Source organism: Sinocyclocheilus rhinocerous, unplaced genomic scaffold, assembly GCF_001515625.1.
Source record: "Sinocyclocheilus rhinocerous isolate Xijiao unplaced genomic scaffold, SAMN03320098_v1.1 scaffold85, whole genome shotgun sequence".
Taxonomy (NCBI): domain Eukaryota; kingdom Metazoa; phylum Chordata; class Actinopteri; order Cypriniformes; family Cyprinidae; genus Sinocyclocheilus; species Sinocyclocheilus rhinocerous.
The window spans coordinates 1,051,475-1,061,217 of NW_015649998.1; the positions used below are offsets into that span (position 1 = coordinate 1,051,475).

The 9,743-nt window shown below is 37.2% G+C and overlaps 1 protein-coding gene across 1 annotated transcript in view; it reads right to left on the bottom strand.

The window, feature by feature from the left end:
- Nucleotides 1-4,419: 4,419 nt before the first annotated feature.
- stk35l (serine/threonine kinase 35, like) overlaps nucleotides 4,420-9,743 on the bottom strand; it is an 11,020-nt gene continuing 5,696 nt past the window's right edge. Inside the window, exon 3 of the mRNA XM_016516005.1 lies at nucleotides 4,420-5,986. The gene's annotated coding sequence lies outside the window, so the exon portion shown is untranslated. The remainder of the gene's footprint in view (nucleotides 5,987-9,743) is intronic.

The window sequence follows — 9,743 nt, forward strand, 5'->3', positions numbered from 1 at the left end:
AAACACTATTCCCCTGGTTTAACACATGAGTCAGGTTTGGTGAACTGTTACTGCAAAACTCTACACACAAATCCCTACATTTCTCAGTGCTTACACCATGTGGTCATTTAGAAAGCACTAGCATTCAATACTGTTCACTCAAGTTGGCACAGCTTGAGCTCAATTAGCAAACAATTACCCAGGTGGAAACACTAAGAGTCAAAATTGAACACACATCAATCAGATCCTTCAATAAATAGATAAAAGGGCCTGAATCAGTTCATTGAGCTTTGGAACAATGGATCCACAGAGAAATGAAGGAATAGGTCGAGGATGAGGACGAGGTGGTGAAGGGGGAGGGCAAGGAGACAAGCAGTCTCAGAGCCACTTTAGTTGACCATGTCCTTGTCCATGGTATGACTATGAGGGAGGCTTCTATTTTTGTAGGACACAGAGATGACCACCTGGTGGAGGCAGGCTAAGGCTTTTGTCAGAGGAGCAAGAGAGGGAGCTTGTAAACATGGTCATTGCCAATAATGTAATCCGCCTGCGAGAGATTCAAAGGAGAGTGATTGAGGATAATCATCATTTTCGAGGGATAAATGCCATCAGCCTCTCCACAATTGATCGTATCCTCCGAAAGCACCGGTTCCGGATGAAACAGGCGTACCGCGTCCCTTTCGAACGAAACTCTGACAGAGTGAAAGACCAACGAGTGGAATATGTTCAGGTATGAGTTTTGATATCGTATGAAGTATTGTGTACCATCACAGTATAGCAGTTTATGCTGCCATTTGTGCCCTCTTGAACTGTGCTTCAGGGCAGTGATTTACTCTACTGTGTTTCATGTGTTTTGCAGAGAATCTTTGAGATTGAAGGCCGGCCTGTTCCCCATGAAATTATCTTTGTGGATGAGGCTGGTTTCAACCTGACCAAAAGAAGGAGAAGGGGGAGGAACATAATTGGCCATCGGGCTATTGTAAATGTCCCTGGTCAGCGCGGAGGGAATGTCACTGTGTGCAGCCATCAGCCAACGAGGGGTACTCCACCGTCATGCCATTCTAGGACCCTATAACACTATGCTCCTCCTTGCTTTCCTTGACGGTCTAAGAGAGTATATGTTCCAGCTGGACCTCAGGGAACCAGAGCAGCCTCGTTACATTGTTGTTTGGGATAATGTCAGCTTCCATCGCGCTGCTCTGGTTCGTGACTGGTTTACCAATAACCCGAGGTTTTCTAACATCTTTCTTCCTGCATACTCTCCCTTTCTAAACCCGATAGAGGAGTTTTTTTCTGGCATGGCGGTGGAAAGTGTATGACCGAGAACCTTATATACGTGCTCTCCTCCTCCAGGCCATGGAAGAAGCCTGCCTAGACGTATCAGTAGATGCATGCCAGGGGTGGATCAGGCATGCAAGAGGATTTTACTCTCGCTGCCTGGCTAAGGCCAATATAGCCTGTGATGTGGACGAGATTCTCTGGCCTGACCCAGAACAAAGACGGGATGCTGAGGCGGAATATTTAATTTTTATTTTTTTTACAGTTGTGCTGTGTAGTACATGAATGAATACAAATGTGCCAGTGTATACATTGGTTGTGTCTTGTGTTCATGTGAAAAGGTTTTTGAGGGGAAGAACCACAAGCAACATAACTTACCAGTTTTGGATATATTGTTTTGAATTTATTGCACCAGTGTGTAATACAATGTTGTAGTGTGTGTTTTTGAAAGCTTGTGTGTGATGTCTGAGGGGAAAAAAATATATATATTTTTTTTTTTTTGACCTGAAACTAGGATGTTTGGGGAATTGGGTGAGACGTTATGGATTCGTTTACTGTTTTGAGAATACCAGGCATAGTTTCAAGAAATGTGTTTAAGCAATCGAGAAACCGTAATAGTGGCAGGCGAGTTCTGCTTGTTTCTCACAATTACATAAGCAGCATTACATAAGCTTTAAGCATAGTCAGGTCCACCCGTTGTTTAAACTGCCCAGGGCTTATATCTTGAATTCAATAAGACACAGCACAGCAGATCTGTAAGTCGTTACCCTACATTTACTGTTACTGGGGCTCTTAAAAAACAAATACAAATACGGAAGTGACCACAAGGTGGCAGTGATGGTCATCTTTAATTGAATTATCTGTTTATTTACTTTAACATCAATGTGAATTTTTGAATTTACATAATCTACAAATCATTTAATTGACAAATCACACATTTTTTACTGTCTTGTGCGCTCTTTAATTATTCACTGGCTGCATGTTTGGTTGGATTTAAGATTTGATTTAACAGTACAGTGCAGTGTACGGTTTCCATTTGCTAATTAGATGATCTGTTCCCTTTATGTAGACGCTTTCAAGATCTGAGACCGAGAGGTGATGAGTCAGGGCGGTGTGATAAATCTGGTTTCACCACTCCTTTATGTTTCTTTGAGGCTTAAAGCTCTCATAAATAGCAGACATAAATCATTCTCTGCCTGAAGCCTAAATCAGAGTTTGTGTTCATTCATATCCCAGAAAATATTTAATGTCGCTATTTAGACATCTTAAGTTAGTAAGTAGGCCCGCCTTAAGTAAATTTTTTTATTGAAATGTGTTGCATAGACTTTCAAGAGTTAAAACAAAAAGCAGCTTTCGAGCACAACATCTTTTAGGCACAGAGTCTACTTCAACTAGAAACAACATAAACTAGAATCTTGTTCTGTGATTGCATGTGGACAGTCAAAACTCACAAGCATATAATTCAGATTATTGTAAAGATGCTCATCTCTGCAACAGTATCCATCCAATTGTTAATGACCTAGCCTTTTTGACTGACTCTGAAGCACTTATGCTCCATTTAGAGTGACCTGTTATGTAATGACCTGATTACAAAGCTGTTTCCCTCCATCCTCAGGGTCAGTGAGTACAAAGACTACTCCATCATACAATTTTATCCTACAGAAGACCCTCCCCCAGTACACACCATCACCATAGACTGCACATTCCCATCCCCCATGTCTCATCACGCTCTTCAAGACTCCTTCTGTCTGTCACCTTATTCCCAGCTTACATATGTAGCAATTAGACATCATTTCCTCCTCTGGTGCAGCGGATATACTCAACATTATTCATGACCATGGCAATGGCTTTAATTGTGAGATCTGACACAATGTTAGGCCCAAAATTGTTAGAACTGATATTGTCAGGTTATAAAGCCAGGCAGGTGTTTGGGTGCTGGTGTACGAGAACAAAATGTCCTTTCCCGCATGACTGCCTAATACAATGGATAACAGCAGTCTATAGAGGGTGATCGCTTTGTTGTAAGAGGGGATTTATCTTGTCTGAACTGATTAGTGTAGTGTGGCTGTGTGGGGTATCAGACAACAATCAAAAAGAGTATTTAGTAGTTGGACTGTGGTAATCAAACTAACGTCTGGTCACAGTAACATGACTTTCTACTTCAAAATTTTCACATTTAATTTAATATGTTACTTGCCATTTCTTTGTAATTATGAAACCGGTTTCTGTAACAATATTTCTTCAGTGTAACAAACATTGAAAACACACATAGGTTATGGTTTTACATGGTTTATTGAACAAAAACAACAAAACAATAAGGGATGACACCCGAGCGAGTGAAGCGTCCAACAGCTCTAATGTGCTTTACACAAAGGAAAGTCTGTTCAAAAAATGTCCAACATTTGCACACAAAAAGCAGAAAGTGCTCCATTAAAAAAAAAAAAAAAAAAAGTCAGAAAATGAGCACAACAACGCAGCAAATTGCCAAGGTCTGAGCAGAGCAGCATCATACAGTGTCAGAAAAGGAGAGGTTGCATAGAGTGCGCTGTACAGTCAAAGTTGGAGCACAAGGAACACAAAGAAAAACGCAGAATTCGAGTAGAAGAGATTATAGAACAGGAAGTGAGCTTCTATTAAACTCCGTTCACTCTCCTCAGTGCAAGTGCAGTCTAATACTGTGGTTCGTATGACTGCTAAGACCAATTTAAGACCATGTTTATGCTCTCTGAAACATTCAAACTGAAAAGAGTCATAATTAAGTGGACAAAAAAGCAAATGCAAAAACATTTACCAACTCTCTCCGGGATTAACTCACCTTTGTAAAAGATACAATCATTTAACTTGCCATTCGGGAAAATGAAAGTGGATTTAAAAGAATCAGAAAGAATGTTCCCAATAAAAGCATTAGCAGACAAAATGAAAACATAACTCAACATTTAAAAAGTAACAGAACACTTTTTGTTCTCACGTGACGTGAAGAACCACACGGTCCAGAATATATCAAAATACCTTAAACCTGAGGCTGATTTAATCTTAAAAAAAAAAAGATATTGATCTCATAAGCCTCAAGTTTCTTCCATAGCAGACAGCAATAAGCAGTCACAAACAGAGAATGGGAATAAAATAAGTTAAAAGTACTAAAAAAGCTTGACACTATAGATTTATTATTTAAAAAACAACAAAAAATAAATAATACCATCTGAAAAACATTAATTACTAGCCTCACCAAAAACAGAAAGCACTGCTAGTTCATTTAGTGAATTAGATACTAAAACACAAGAGTGTAGAGGTAGAACTACAGCACACACAAACTGTCAGGCAAAACCACACCTGGAAGTCAAACACACACCAATTTCTTCTCTATGAAGCATTCAGGATACAGATGAAAAAGAGCAATGGTACACTATTGAGCTCCCATCCTGTTTTAGAGAAAATCAAATAGTCGGTTAACAAAAAATAAATATTGTATTTTGACAAATCAACCAAAAAAATAATAAAAATCTGTTGTATATTGGAAATGCATAAGTAGTATTTCTTATATAAAACACAAATAACACTCACACAGACTTTAACTGCTCCCTTCAATCATAATCAAATGCATATTTTAATCTACCAGATTCCAAAACAACGAAACCGTGAAACTGTAGAAGTGTGCGTGTCCGTGCAGAAGAGTTGTTCACACTGTTTTTTCATAAGTGACAGCAGCATTGTAAATGGGGCACCAGAATTAATCATTTTTTGGCCAAAAAATTATCTCACACAATGTAAAAGCAAGCACCTAAATGGTTAAACTGCACATGCCTAATATGTAAAGTGTTTAAATATTAAAAGCTTGCAAAACGGACTGCATGTTTAAAAGATAAAGCTGTAAAAAAAAAAAAAAAAACCCTACAAGAAATCTCACTTATATCTCTAGACTTCAAGGCACCAGGATAAATCTGCATTCAAGGAGAAAAAAGTTCTAAAGTTCTAAAGAAACCAAGTTCTAAAAGTTGGTCTTTAATTCTCGTGATTTCAGCTATTTTGTTGTGACAGAGGAAAGATACAGATGATCAAGTTTTGTGGAGTTGTATGTTTAACTCAAGTAAGACCCAAGTGTAAGACTATGGTAATGACATGGTTTGTGACATGTGATGAAATGTAGTATTGTAAAATGTAGTAAATCTAGTATCTTGTGTGTCTTTGTACTGCAAAAATAGTTTTTATTTGGATTTCCTCCCCACCAAAAAAAATACATAAATAAATTTGTGAACTGCTTGCTTACTAAAACTGAAGGCTTCACTGCTCACAAAACTGAATAGAATAACTGAAATACTTTTCTTTTTGTCTGTTTTTATAGCAAATGATTGTTTTGAGAAGATGAGCAAGTAGGGAGGCTCTGAGAACAGAATTTTAAAGTCCCAGTCCCTCAGTAAGACTAATAAAGAGCTTTCTTTATTTTACCTTGATTGTACTCACTGCATCATAACATCGTTTTTAGCTTTACTTCACTCTTAGTGACATAACTGATGATTGATTTAGGCTGAACACTTCTGGGCTTAATGAATGATTCATTTAAATTACTACTGTAAACAAAAAAGTGAACGGTCAGCTGAAAATCTCTTTGTAGCAAACTTTGTATGGGTGTTCAAGTTGAGTACTTTGTACTCTTCACATTAAATCAGCAATGGAAGATTCACAGTTTTCCAAGCAACGCGGTCCTTTCTGGTCTGTTATGGAAAGGGAAAACCTAAAACAGAATAAAAAATACAAGTCATTAGGATTAGTACCTGAAGTAGTCACACATTTGACTATACAGACATGTACTATAAACAACTAAAAATGCAATTACTAGCCAATAATATATTGATATTAGAAGACAGAAAACAACACTAGACATACAAATTGAAAAGAAAGTGGTTGATTGACAGGCTGAAATTATGTCATGATGGCTGGTGCTGTTGCATAATGCATGACTTAAATGGGTCCAAATCTCAGATTGCTTGATAAATAATCAGATTTACAAGCATTAAAAACATCTCAAATAGAGAAATCTTTGCAGGCTATCTGTCATTAGTCAACACGACTGCCGCATGATCTCAGCTGCATACAGTATAAAGAGCTCTCCCCTCCTCATATCCTGCAGCTCAAACTATGTGCTGAGTCAGGAAGAGCTACTAAACGTCCCGCTGCAGTCACTCAAAACTACACAACGCATGCTGTTTCGGGTGCAAACCCACCCTCTCTCACGTTCCACACATACAGACCAGAGAGAGAGCAAATTAACCAAGAGGCTCCAAGCAGTTTTCTTTTCCTGTCTGAACGTAGCAACAGAAGGAAAAGGAGAGGGGGATGGTGAACAAAAGACGACTGGAGTAGCAGACAGCTGTAATGTCCTCATAATGGCTGGGGAACTCATGAGCCCTCTGCCTTTCATATGCATTCATACTCTTTTTTTTGAGCACACAAATAATATTTTAGCGATTGACATTCAACCCTAAAATACATAACTTTAAATGTTCTGCTAAACTAATCCAATATTTAAAAAGAAAACATTGATTTTTAGGAATGCAATATTAAACAATGTACTACTTTCCTAAATTAATGAAAAATAAAACACTAAAAACTCAAATTAATCATCTATAAATGCTACAGCACGAGTTGGTCATTACAACATTTATTTCACTGTTAGAAAAATATTCATTCTGAGATTTGCTTAAGATTACATTTTACAGCGTCACATTAAATTGTTAGTGTTTTTAAACAATTTAAAATACTAGGTCAAAGGCTGCAAAGGTCATTCGCCTAAAGGGACATTTGACCTAAAATCAAAATTCTGTCATCATTTACTCACCCTCATGTTGTTTTAAACCCATAAGACTTTCGTTTCTCTTCGAAACAAGAACGTTTTAATGGAACCTGAGAAGATTCTGATACCTCCATTGAAAGTCCAGGTAACCAAAACGTAGAAGATTCAAAAAAGTCATAAAAGCATCGTTTTCAATCATATATGGAAGTTCATGCATGCATTATGGGCTAGAAAGAACCTAATTGGTTTTCATGCAGCACATACACATAAGAGGTTTGTTCTAGCATGGGACGCACACGAGTTTCCTTGTTTGATTCGCTCTATGTATCTTTGTTTATTTGTGAATAAAAGCCTAAATTAAACCTGCTCATCATATAAAGCAATCATTTCTCTTCACAAGACTTGGATTTAACCAATCAATTCACATAGATTCGTTTTACGAAGCCTTTATAATCTTTTTAGATCTTTTACGTTTTGGTCACCTGAACTTTCAAGAAATCTCTCAGGTTTCATTAAAAATATCCTAATTTGTGATTCATATGGATTTGGAAAAACATGAGGGTGAGTAATTGATGACAATTTTCATTTTTTGGTAAATTTCAATATCAATACCTATATTAAATATCAATATATAAAAAATAAAAAAAAACATTTAATTTTGGTTGATAACTGAAACTGTGAATTCATTATATATATATTCATTATATACCCTAATGCTGTAATACTTTTAGACTAAACTGGTCCTTGCAAGGAGCTGTCTGTTATGTGTGGCATGTCAAAACAAAAAATCTTTCCATTTCAGGACTAGAAAGAACTTCCAGTAACCTGGTCTGCCTGATGAGCATTGTCCCCCAGGGCAAAGAGTATGGAAAATAGAGAGAGAAGAAGGGATGGGGAGTGTTAGAGGAGGGGTGGAGGTGAATGGGTGCGGTTGTATAACAGCTATCCCAGCATGCACTTTTAAAAACAAAAGAGGCTGTTATAGCATGCAAATAGAAGCTCTCTGAAAGTCATGTCATTAAACAAATCACATCATGATAGAGTCCTAGCAGAGCTGTCAAAACCACTGTGAAACTGATATGGTCAAATAAGACACTAGCAATAACGTGATAAATGGCAATTTGTCCTTCACTGCTGTGGGCAAGATAGTGAAGCTGTTATCAAATACTGATAAGTCAATGAACTTGAAAAAAGTGTGCATGATTTCACTTGGGTTTAAAGCCTCATGCCGTATTGTTTTCCACTTGCCATGCATGAGCTTCATCAAAATAATCAACACCCCTGGGGATGGCTTATGTGGAAATACACATGATGATAACCATTTTAAGATTGCATCAAAATTGAAATTCTAGCTGATATGTAGCTGGTAATAACTTTTAATTAGTGGTCGACCGATATTGGTTTTTTGACAGCCGGAAAGCAGGGTGGCTGATGGCCGATATAATTTTATTTAATATTTAAGAAATTTGAAATCATTTGAAAATGGATTTAAAAAATAAACGTGTAAAATAAACATGCTTATACTTTAAATGACTGAATAAGTGATTTTTCACAAATATTTAATAAAAATATAATTAAAAAGGAAGTAAACACTGTAACCAACACTCAATAATCTGGGAAGTTTGTGTGCATTGGGAATCACATTTTTTCAAATAAAGCCAAGGTAACACTCATTTTACATACAGCACACGGTGAAAATGACATGAATATGACATTGGGATAAAGCATGAAGCTCAGCATAATTTGAAATCACGAATTTAAAGTGTCTCCAGTGAAGCTGAACTCTCCTCCTGTCCGTATTCAGTTCGCATGGACCGACCGTCATGCAGAGTACACGCGATCGTGCAGGATACAAATGCACACTTCATAAGATCTCACAGCTGGATTCGACTAAGTTTGCAAGGTTTTTGAAATTAGATGTTCATTAGTCATTCAAAGATTTGTTTAAATTATATAAATGCGTATTTGCTGAATGCTAACGGCAAACGAGAAAGTATTATAATGTTTACCTTTCTATTACTAACAATATAAAAGCAATCGTTATAATACTTATTTGTATACATTTAATACCTTTGTTTAACAGTTCTATCTGATTATTAGACAGACTTCTGTCCATGTCCATGACATTCTGTCCGTTAACAACGACAGCGAACAAGAGGGGAGAATGTGAGCACTTGTATGCTCAGGCACTGCTGTTCTCAGCGCCGTCAAAATAAAAGTCCAGCCACGAACGCATCGGCCAAACAGAAAAACTTAACGGCCAATGCCGATATTTGAAAAATGCCAAATATCAGCTGATCACTACTTTTAATATCAGTGGATGTTATAAATCTATACTACTTTGCTAAAAAAACAACAACTTTAAAATGCTAAAAACTAACACGCCCACTTTAAAGGGGTCCTATCTTTTTTTTTTCACTTTTTGAATTGTAGTCAGTGTGTATGTTTAGGCATAAAAAAGATTACAAATCTCAAAGTCTACTCCAAAGGGAGTTATTTGTTTTTAAAAAATCCCTTTTCAAGAACTACAACGAACGGCACGTTTGGACTACAGCGTTGTTTTCCGGGTTTTTTGTTATGTCACAAAGCGGTGCATTAGAATATCATTAAAATAATTCCCGCCTACGGAAATTCGAATGGTTGGGGGGTGGGGAGGGGCGAGGTTGTGCATCAGACAAGACGACGATGAAGAAGTGCT